General features: G+C 33.9%; 1 long non-coding RNA gene across 1 annotated transcript in view; it reads right to left on the minus strand.

Moving 5' to 3' along the window:
- The window catches only part of LOC107600808 (uncharacterized), a 1,318-nt gene extending 612 nt beyond the window's left edge, over nt 1-706 (minus strand). Inside the window, exons 1-2 of the long non-coding RNA XR_001610842.1 lie at nt 696-706; nt 481-613 (exon numbers count right to left, since the gene is read on the minus strand). This is a non-coding gene — a long non-coding RNA (uncharacterized lncRNA). The remainder of the gene's footprint in view (nt 1-480; nt 614-695) is intronic.
- Nucleotides 707-9,618: the final 8,912 nt, after the last annotated feature.

Here is a 9,618-nt window from a genome sequence, read left to right on the forward strand (position 1 = left end):
ATATATATATATATATATATATATATATATATATATATATATATATAGATATATATAGATATATATATGTATGCATATATTAACATTATATTGTATCATATTATATACATTCTCCATTATTTTTGATGGTTTATTTTAAATTTATGTTGCTTTATTCGTGCTTTTGCTATGACTCCAGAGATATGTCAGGAGTTAAGAGATCTTTAAATATTAATAATAGATATATTTGTGTAACTATCAGTAGGCCACATTGCTTTGCGTTATTTACACATGAGAAAAAAAACATATATTTTCATGTATTTTCATATCAAACTAAGGAATTGGAGTGGTTGTTAATACAGGACAAAAAGAATTCAAAACACAAAATACATTTCATATTATAAAACAATGTTTTTATAATATTATTATATTGTTTTTATTATAATTATAATTTTATGTATATATTTATTTACATATTATATATTTAAATATAGGCTTCACCTCCAGGAATTCATTGAGGGATTTCTGGCAGCGCTGTAACTGGTCCAGGATGGTGACGAGGGAGTTCCTGATTCCAGCTCGAGTGCTGAGAGACGTGACCCTGCTGTCCCTCTGAACGTCTGATGTGATGGCTCTACGCACTCACACACAGGTGAGAGATTCTACACTCATCTCTCACACCTGTCCCAGCATCCCCTCCCTTCCCCCCCGCTCACCTGAAATCCTGGTCCACCCTCTGAAAGCGGGCCTGTTCCCGCGGCAACACCCCATGCCCAAATAGGGGCTCGAGTTAGACCCACTTCCTCTGGATGGTGTTGAGGTTCCGGAGGTACTCGTTGAGGTCAGCCAGCCATGTTTCCCACAGCGACAGTTTGTCCTGGAAGCGCAGGTAATAGGGCGAGTCTTTGAGCGACTGCAGCAGGCAGTGGTTGTCGCCCACCTGGTTGACCGTGTCCCTCCAGTCCTTGATGACACGCAGAGAGCCACCCTGACTGTCCGTGTAGTCCGTCAGGGAGAAACACGCGCCGGCGCCCCACAGCTCCAGCTCCCGCAGGGCCTCGCGGATGGTGACCTCGGCCTGAGCGCGACGGTTCAGATCCTGTCACGGACACAGAAACGCCAATAGAGGCCAGGTAACGTTCATAAACAGACTAAATAGTGCATTTATTCAATACAATTGCTTCTTTTCCATGTTAATCTAACTTTTTGTCCTAAACAGACATTACCACACTGTAAATAATGATTTTCTTACTTAGTATTTTCCTACTTAGAAATTATTTTTTAAGCACTTGCAGAAATCCCTCAATGAATTCCTAGAGGTAAAGCATATATTTAATTTAATATTATATATATTTAATATAACTGTAACTATATCTTTGATGAGTAGTAGTAGTAATATTATTAAAATATCTCTACCTACTCACATATTTATAGTAAAATAATAATAATAATTTTAAATAAACCATAAAAAAATTACAGAAACGTAACATTTTATTTTGTATTAATTATTTAAACTACTTATGTATTAAATAAATCATATATGAAAAAAATCCCTTTGGCAGATATTTTTTCTTGTTTTAAGCTTAAACTCACTTTTTCAGAAAACAATTCTTAATATCTTATTAGTATTTTTAGTATATTATTAATAATATATTAGTAATTTTGCTTGTATCTTGACTTAAGAATGTTTAGATATTTGTACTGGAAAACAAGACAAAAATACTAATTAAGAAAATGATTTTTTTTGCAGTGTGGTCACGTCTGTTAAGGACAAAAACTTGACACGGAAAAGAATCAGCTGAACTAAATAACACAACACAAAACTACACAAAATACTAAATAAGGAAATGATTTTTTTGCAGTGCGTGACAGTAAAGCATGACCTGAAGTGTGTTTGTACCTTGAGCTCCAGGGCTCGCAGCAGGTCTCTGAACTGCAGTCTCTCTGGTGTGGTTCTCTGGGCAGAGTGTTCCTGAGAGAGCTGCTCACCTCGCACGTACTTCAACACTGGAACCACAGCCTAAAACACACTGCTTCATCCTTAACACACCTGTCTTATGCCCAGCTACAAGTATATACAACTAATAAACTAGCAATAATTGAACAATAATCATAAATCAAATCATTTTAAGTAGTTAACTACAAATTTACACTTTTGAAAAATTAGTTAGCTATTAATAAGCTGTTTTTACTTATATTTTGTAATTCATTTTTATAATTAAAAATATTTTTACAAATTATTTATATAAATAAAATTACATACTTTTATATAGAATGCATATCGAATTAATATATATATATACATATATATATATATATATATATATACATATTTATGCATAGCATGAATATTCAAATATAGTGGCTTATTTTGGGTTTTATGTTTGCTGGTTTACAATGTATACATATTTTTGCTGCTTTATTCATGTTTGTGTTATGACATATGTCAGCAGGTAGAGTTTTTTTATTCATTTGTATAATTCATGTTATTAAAATTATTTCTAAAAATATAAATTATGCAAATAAAAAGAAATATAGTTTTTATATTTGATATATAAAATTATATATTTTAAAGCCAAAAAAAAACAACAACAAAAAAAAACACATATTTGAACGAAAGTACACAGCAGAACATGTCCTAAACAAGTCAATTTATTTTTTTAAATATTATTTAATTATCAATTACACAGTTAATATACTTATTTATATTAATTGAAATGAACCATCCAAATTAATTCACTAAACTGATTCAGATTACCTGAGAGAGAAATGAAATAATAAAGTAGCTACTGATTGTAGTTATTGGAAAAAATCTAATCTTCTGTCACAATACTGAAAAATGCAAGCCTAGTTAAGTTAGTAGCAGCACTGATTTCAACTATAACAAACACTCCAAATGACCTGAACATGACCAATCCACACATACAGCAGAATTTCCACAGAATACTAGTAAATAACTGGATGATCCAGCCGTCAGACCTCTTCCTTCTGCAGTGTGACAGACATGCTGCTGTGCTCCTCCAGCTTCCTCAGACGTCGTGCCACGCGAACAGAAACTCCTCGAACATGTGAGGCTTACTCCTGCAGGGAAAACACACAGTGTGTGTCTCAGTCCTGGATGAATGCTGAATGTGTTTCAGACACAAAGACTCTGAATGTCTATGAACCTTTGTAGAAATTCCTCCTGATGCGTCTGATGTTCCAGACCATGTGTGGTTTTTCCCAAATGTTGCTTTTCGCTTTTATTTTTCTGGATTAAGTTTCTTCCGTTTCATTTTTTGCTTTTTGGGTTCTGTTTAAAAAACAGTTTAATTACATTTTAGTAATCAAGCATGTCTAATCAATTTAAATCAAGAATCTCATAAAACATTTAATAACAATTTATTAAAGATTTTAAAAACTACATTTCGGGTCTTATATTTTTTCAAAATTCAGTTTTGTTTTTCCAAAATTATGTCATACATTTAAATTTTTCGCTTTAGATTTTAATCATCAAAGCATGTCTAATCAATTGAATTTATATAACTTTATTGCAATTTTTACAATAATAGGAAGAAATTCTGTGTTTTTCGTATACATTTTTCTGCATTTATGATTTAATACAAATGTGCTATCACAAACAGCGGTAATCAAATAAAAACTAAAAATTGATTTGATTAATCTTTTACAATATAATCAAAATTCTTTTTATTTTTTGGCAAACAAAATGCTGCATATTACAGATTTACTATTAAAATTAAAACATTGAAAAACATCTGTGTGATATTACATAAAGTATTAATAGTTTTAAATAAACATTTTTTTTATTATTATTATATAATTTTTTATTATTATCGGTACTTTGAGAAGTACATTTTACTGTACAACAGTAATATAAGTAACTGTATTTCTATCACAATTTCTTCATGTTAAAATTATTTTGATGAGTGAAGACCTTTGGGTTTCTGTGTATCTGACAATAGTTCATCAAATGAAATGTTCTCAGTGTGAGTGCTATGACTGTGACCTATGACTGAGGGGAAGTCGTGGCCTAATGGTTAGAGAGTCGGACTCGTAAGCCAAGGTTGTCTCATAAAGGCAGGGATTGTAGGTGGGGGGAGTGAATGTACGGCGCTCTCTTCCACCTTCGATAGCATGACTGAGGTGCCCTTGAGCAAGGCACCGAACCCCCAACTGCTCCCCGGGCCCCGCAGCATAAATGGCTGCCCACTGCTCTGGGGGTGTGTTCACGGTGTGTGTGTGTTCACTGCTGTGTGTGTGCACTTTGGATGGGATAAATGCAGAGCACTAATTCCGAGTATGGGTCACCATACTTGGCCACATGTCACATCACAACCTGAAGGAAATCCAGCCCTGCTCTGCGTGTTCATCCAGTCCCTGCTGAAACTCCTCGTAAAGCTCCCACATCTGCAGCGTGTCGGTCGCCAGAGAGTTTTTTTGCGTGTTCTCCAGCTCGTCGAACTCGGCTCATCTGTCGCGGATGTTCTGAACGCAGCGCTGCAGAGTCTCGTGGTCACCTGACTCGATGATGTCATGCCCGGGTTTGAGCTGGTCCCAGCGAGCTCTGAACTTCTGCAGGTAAACCTGCACCCGAGACTCTGCGTTCCCCTTCATCACCTCCACCTGGGAGACACAGAGGAGACTGTGTGAGTGTGAGTGTGAGTGTGAGTGTGACTGTGTGAGCGTTTTTGTGACAAATGAGGACATAAATGTGTATAATGACAAAGGTATGACAGGTATTACAAGGAGAAGGTGACTTTTCAGGACATTACCCCATGTCCCCACTTTTCAAAACGCTTATAAATCACACAGAATGGAGTGTATTGAAAATCTGAAATAGCACAAAGTCTCCTGTGAGGGGTAGGTTTAGGGGTAGGGTTGGTGTAGGGCAATAGAATATACTGTCTGTACAGTATAAAAACCATTACGCCTATGGGATGTCCCCACTTTTCACAAAAACAAACCTGTGTGTGTGTGTGTGTGTGGGAGTGAGTGAGTGAGTGAGTGTGTGTGTGTGTGTTTCACAAACATGTCGCTTAACTAACGATGCCTCAACTGATGACTCATTTTAGCAGGTACATTTTTAATGAATCTCTGAATCTGTTGTATTTAGTTAAGTGACTGACTTACTGGAATGCACAGGTGTAGTCTAATTACTGACTGCTTGTTTATGATTGTTTTTTTTAGTATCGCTCAAATCCTATCATAGTATTTTTTTAATATTTTGAATTAGGTTTTTTTTTCATATTTTACATTTTACAAGTAGTTTTGATGTTTATTTTTGTCATTTTTATTGTTTTTTTAGTTTTGTTAATTTCTATTTCCATTTTAGTTTTAGTATTTTACATACAAATTCAACTATTAAATATTTTATTTAAATTAATAGACTAATTATAAATATTTCGAATTAGTTATTTTTTTTTCAGTTTCATTTTAAAGTTTTAGTAATTTTGTTGTGCTTTTGTTTAATTCATTTTTAATTTTAGTAATTTAAGTACTTCAACTACATAAAACATTTGAAACTGACATTTTGCCTTGAAATGAATAACTGAAATAAAATAAATAATTTCTGTTAATGTTCATTTTATTTTAATTAACATCATTGTAGGTAAATACACACACGAAACAGTGTTGTATAAAATAAAATAAAAGACAAATCTATTTGCAAATTATTGATTATTGTGGAAAATTAATTTTTATATTTTCCATTTTCATTTGAATTTCAAGGTTTTAGTAATTCTGTTTTGTACTTTTTTTTTTAAATGTCTTTTTAACTTTTATTAATATTAATTTCTGTTTTAGTGATTTAAGTAGTTTGACTAAATGAAAATGTGAAATGAAATAAAATAAGTTTATGACATTGTAGGTAAAGATGCACACGTGAATTATTATTAAATGAAAAAAAGGCATAAATATGTTGCAAAATTCCTCTGGTTATTGTGGAAAATCAGAATAATGAACGAAACTCTATTTGCAAATTATTGATTATTGTGGAAAATTAATTTTTATATTTTCCATTTTCATTTGAATTTCAAGGTTTTAGTAATTCTGTTTTGTACTTTTTTTTTTAAATGTCTTTTTAACTTTTATTAATATTAATTTCTGTTTTAGTGATTTAAGTAGTTTGACTAAATGAAAATGTGAAATGAAATAAAATAAGTTTATGACATTGTAGGTAAAGATGCACACGTGAATTATTATTAAATGAAAAAAGGCATAAATATGTTGCAGAATTCCTCTGGTTATTGTGGAAAATCAGAATAATGAACGAAAGTTGTGTGTCTGCATTAGTGTGTGTATGTGTGGTGTGTGTTTGTACCTGCTCTTTAATCATAAGCTGATGACTCTCCACCATGAGCGCATGAGGCTCTCAGGGAGCTGATGGTGTCCAGTCCTCCACCCGCCTGCTGGAACTGAGGCAGAATCTGCACACGACGTCACAACAACAGCATTTACACATGAACACACCAAACAACAACAAACCTGCACACACACAGGACAGCAGTATTAAATAGGTGAACACACACAGGGCATATACGACCAGCAGAGGTCAGTGTTACACTGATCTACTGAACACCGCTGGAAAGATCTGTCACAGAATGTGCCTGTTAGGATCAGTGTTATTTTAGTATTATTTACAGACTATTATAGCATTTATTATTATTTTGAACTAGCTTTTCTTTTTATACTTCACATTTTATGGGGGGGGGGGTCGTGGCCTAATGGTTAGAGAGTGGGACTTAGCCCAAAGGTCGCAGGTTCGAGTCTCAGGTCCGGCAGGAATTGTAGATGGAGGGAGTGAATAACCAGTGCTCTCTTCCACCCTCAATACCACGACTGAGGTGAGACCCTTAAACAAGGCACCGAACCCCCAACTGCTCCCCGGGCGCTGCAGTAATATGGCTTCAGGTGTGTATTCACAGTGTGTGTGTGTGTGTGTGTTTGTTCACATCTCACTGCAGTGTGTGTGAAATGCAGAGCACAAATTCCAAGTATGGGTCACCATACTTGGCCACACATCACGTCCCATCCTTCCTTTATTTTAAATCTAAAGATTTTTTATATTTGTTTTATATTTTAATATAAGGCAATATAGTTAAAGCTATTTTTATGAACTTTTAGCATTTTTATATTTAGCTTTATTTTAATTTTTTTGGGTTTTAGTAATTTTGTTATGTGCCTTTGTCATTTTTATTAGTTTTTTTATTTTTCTATTTAACTTAATTTTTTTGTTTGTTTTTGTAATTTTGAATTTTTACATTTTTGGTTCTTTTTAATAATTTCTATTTAGCTTTATTTTATTTGTTTTATTTTAATAATGTTGTTATGTGCCTTTGCTATTTTTTAAAATATTTTTAACATTGTATTTATAGCATTTATTTTTAGTTTTTGTAAGTTTTCTTCTTATGTGCTTTTGTCATTCTTTATTGTTTTTTTATTTTCTTATACTTTTTTTTCTTAAATTATTTTCTTTTACTTTCGCTTTATTTTTATTTGTTTTACTTTTTGTTATTATGTTATGTGGTATTGTCATTTGTATTGGTTTTTGGGTTTGTTTAATATTTAAAAAATAATCATTAAAAATTAATAATAATTTTAGCAATTAAAATATTTTGCTTTATTTTTTTAGTAATTTTAGTACTTCAACTTAAACTTATAAACCATTTCCACATTTTCCTGTAATTTAATCGCAAGGTTATAAAAAGTAATACAATTTTAAAAATAATAACGTATAGTCTTATAAATGTACATTACATTTAAAAAAGAAAAGAAAATATCTATAAGAAAAAATCACTGGGGAAATGAGACATCACAGTCTGGGAAAATGGTCCATTTTATTTCAGTTAGTTGTATCTTACATCATTTCAACTTCACTTCAATTATCGAAAAAGTTGTAGTTTTAGTTAACAGTAACAACACTAGTTTAGATGTGCATGTTGTCTTTAAACACCATGAGCGCTGTAAAGTGCGTGTTGAACATCTGATCTCACCCTGGATGGATCTCCTGCGGGACGTCAGCAGAGCGTCAGCCTCTAGATGAGATCGTCCACTGCCACTCTGATGGGTTCACAGTTCACCGTGATGCAGTCGACCTTCTCTGTGCTGCACACACACACACACACACACACACAGTTAAATACAGCACAAGTTCTCAAACACACAGTATATGATCACACACACACACACACACACACAGGCAGATACCTGGGCATCCTCTTTTCCTTTGGCTTTGAGAGCTTTAAAGTTCCTCTCCCAGTCCTGTACACTGTGAAGATGTTTCTCCACCTGCCCCAGAGCCACCCAGTACTGAACACAGACACACAGGGATGGAGATTTATAACGGACATCAAATAATCAAGCATGCAAACATCTCAGGAAGTTTGATGTTATAGTTCACATGCATAAATTCTTCATGGATTTTCTTATGTGCTACATTAAAAATGAAATCTATTAACCGTAGGTCTTAACAGGTTTGTTGTGGACGTCAAGGATGTAAATAGTAATGTGACTAACCATATAATCAGCCAAATAAACAGGCTGTTCAACTTAAAGGAGCAGAAAATGCTTCCCATATCTTTTGTTCTTAATGTCAAAGGTCATGCCTTGCAAACAAACTCTACTGCAATTTCCTCTGCTGCTTGTAGAAGCTACTGTAACAGCAATACAACCCAGACAATGTTTAATATGGACTCACAACAAAAATAGTATTACTTATATACTATTATATTATTATTAATGTAATTAATATTTTGATTAGCTTTTATTTATATATATTTTCAGTTTTCAATTTAATTTGAGATTAGTAATTTTGCTTCTGTCATTTTTATTGGATTTGTTTACTAATTTATTTTTTTATTCAAACATTTCAAAGATTTATTTTAAGGTCATTTAAGGTCACACTTTAGTGCAATAAATCACTTTGGCACTGAAGTAAAACCAGTCTCTTAAAAGGAGTTTAGGTTCAAAAGTTGAAGAAACCCATTCATACAGATACTAAACTCATATGAATCGATTATATGCTGATTATGAGCTATTTTGGCACATGCTGGAAATCTCAAAACCTGTTTAGGCAGCTCAGTAGGGTTTGGAACGCAGTCAGCCGTACCTTAAACTTGTCCAGCACGTGTGAGTCGACTGAAGAGGTGTTCAGCTTTGCTGAAGATGGTCAGGAAGCCGCTGGTGTTGCGTTCGATCATGCAGGTGAATATGGGCTCCTCTGCCGTCTCGCTCACGCCCTTAAACTGGTTTGGGATGCAGATGAACCTTTTGTAGCACTTTGCTCTGACCTCCTCGAACGCAGGACAGAACTGCAGCCGCCCCTGCCTGGAGAAACCCATGATTTTAAGCAGTAGTTCGTTCAAAAAATGAGCGCGAGTAAATGTTTGTGTGGGTTTTTGAGTGGACAGTTCTTTTGACAGGGTAAAAAAGGTGTTTTTTACACTACCATTGAGAAATTTTAACCAAACTATGTTACAGACTTTTTACTAAGACCCTAAAGAATCATATCAACTTGTGGAAAATGGGCATCCGATGATCCCTTTAAAACACATCAAGAGTGGGGCTCTTACTTGAAGATGAGGTCGATGTTAATCTCCGGCAGGTTCTTGTTGAGGGCCTCCAGTCCCACCTGATACTGAT

Source organism: Sinocyclocheilus grahami, unplaced genomic scaffold (genome assembly GCF_001515645.1).
Source record: "Sinocyclocheilus grahami isolate Dianchi unplaced genomic scaffold, SAMN03320097.WGS_v1.1 scaffold292.1, whole genome shotgun sequence".
Lineage (NCBI taxonomy): Eukaryota > Metazoa > Chordata > Actinopteri > Cypriniformes > Cyprinidae > Sinocyclocheilus > Sinocyclocheilus grahami.